This window comes from Lasioglossum baleicum, unplaced genomic scaffold, assembly GCF_051020765.1.
Source record: "Lasioglossum baleicum unplaced genomic scaffold, iyLasBale1 scaffold0037, whole genome shotgun sequence".
NCBI classification, from domain to species: domain Eukaryota; kingdom Metazoa; phylum Arthropoda; class Insecta; order Hymenoptera; family Halictidae; genus Lasioglossum; species Lasioglossum baleicum.
Genome location: NW_027469097.1, coordinates 454,717 through 457,116, shown reverse-complemented (window position 1 = coordinate 457,116; position 2,400 = coordinate 454,717).

The window sequence follows — 2,400 nt, the reverse complement described above, 5'->3', positions numbered from 1 at the left end:
GATAAAGTATAAGATATTTAATAATATCTTGCTAAAATTCGATTTATAGAATTGCCTGAATTTATTAATATTAAAATATAATTAATAATATAGCTACAAATAGTAAATAAAAAAATAAGTAATTTAAAGAAATAAAAAAAATATATAAATATCATTATTATATAATTAATTAATAAACATAATTTATATTCTTTATTTAAATTTAAAAAAATTTTTAAAAAAATTCACAAAGTTAAAATTAATAAATTAAAAGAATAAAATCTTAATCTTAAATTTATAATAATAAACCTTAAATCTAATCAAATTAATTTTATCATTATGAAAAAAGTTACTAAAAATAATATATTAGAATTTGAAGTTACATTAATTTTAAATAAAAAAAATTATTAATAATTAAGTCAATAATTCATTCATTAAAAAATTTTAATCTATTAATCTAATTAGTTTAATTTTTTGATGACCATATATATAATTTAATCTTACTATTGTAGATAATCCTAAAATTGCTTCCCTTACTGAATAAATTAAATGTATTAAATATATTCATCTATTATTATTACAAATTAAATATATTAAAATAGTAAAAGAAATTTTTTCAATTAAAATTAAAAATATTAATAAATAATTATTAAAATAAAATAATATAATATATTTAAATACTAAAATAATAATTATGATTTCACCCATTAATATAGTGTAATAAAAACATTAATTTTGTAAATTAATAATAATTATTAATTATTTAAAGCTAAATTATATTTTTATATTAATAAAATTCAAAAAAATTTTTAAATAAAATTATTACAGTATCCAAAACTATTGTTTCTAATAAACAATTTTTTGGAAATTAAACTAAATATTATAATATACCTATACATATATATATAAATATAATTTATAATAATAATAAATATAATAATAATAAATTTAACATCATTAATTATATCACTTTTAATTATAAATTTAATATTATAGATTAATAATTTTTGTACTCCTATAACATATTTATTATTTTATTTACTTTATTCCACAAGAACATATTTTTTAAAATTATTGTTTTAATTGTAATATATTTTTTATATATAAATTAATTACATCTATAAATATTTACATTTCAGGTATTATAATTATTTTTTCTTATTTTATTACTTTATTAAATTTACCAAAATTTAAATGTAAAAAAATTAATATTCTATGATTATTTATTAATTAATAAATAATTTGTATATATAAATTATTTTTTATTTAAATATTATTTATTTAACAATTAAAATTTAAATTTAAATATTAATTTATTAATAATAATTGAAATAAAGGGATTTAATCAAATATTAGTATATTATTCTCTATAATTATACTATTACTTATTACTTTATGTTTTTCAGATAAAATAACATCCACTGTAATAAAATGTTCACCAAAAAAAATATAAATTGGTAGGAATAAATATAAAAAATTAGAAAGTAATAAAACCGTAAATAAATAAAACTAGAAATAAATTGTAATGTTTTATAACTTTTTAATTTTTTATACAAATATTAATATTTCATATTTTATATAATAATTTATATTCTTAATATTTTACATAAATATTAATATTATTATACCCATATATATTAATATTATCTGAAGCTTTGGATCAATTCTTTTTTTATTTTTATTAATTCAAATTATTTCAGGATTTATTTTATCATTAAATTATTGTCCAAATATTAATTTTGCATTTATAGGAATTTCTCATATTATAAAAAATGTAAATTCTGGATGACTAATTTGGATAATTCATATAAATGGAGCATCTTTTTATTTTATATTAATATATTTACATATTGCACGAAATTTATTTTATTATTCATTTAAATTAAATATAGTTTGGAATATTGGAATTATCATTTTTTTACTATCAATAATAACAGCATTTATAGGTTATGTTTTACCATGAGGACAAATATCCTTCTGAGGAGCTATAGTAATTTAGTATCAGCAATTCCTTGTATTGGTCAATTATTAGTAGAATTAATTTCAGAAGGATTTTCAATTAATAAATCAACATTAAATCGATGTTTTTCATTACATTTTATTTTACCATTAATTATTATAATAATAATAATATTACATTTAATTATTTTACATATTACAGGATCAACAAATCCTGTAGGAACAAATAGAAATATTTATAAAATTCATTTTTGTCCTTATTTTATAATTCAAGATTTACTAGCATTCATTATTATTCACACTTTATTGATACTAATTACTATCAATATCCTTATTATTTTGGAGATCCTGATAATTTTGAAATAACTAATTCAATAATTACACCAATTCAGATTAAACCAGAATGATATTTCTTATTTGCTTATTCAATTTTACGACCAATTCCTAATAAATTAGGAGGAG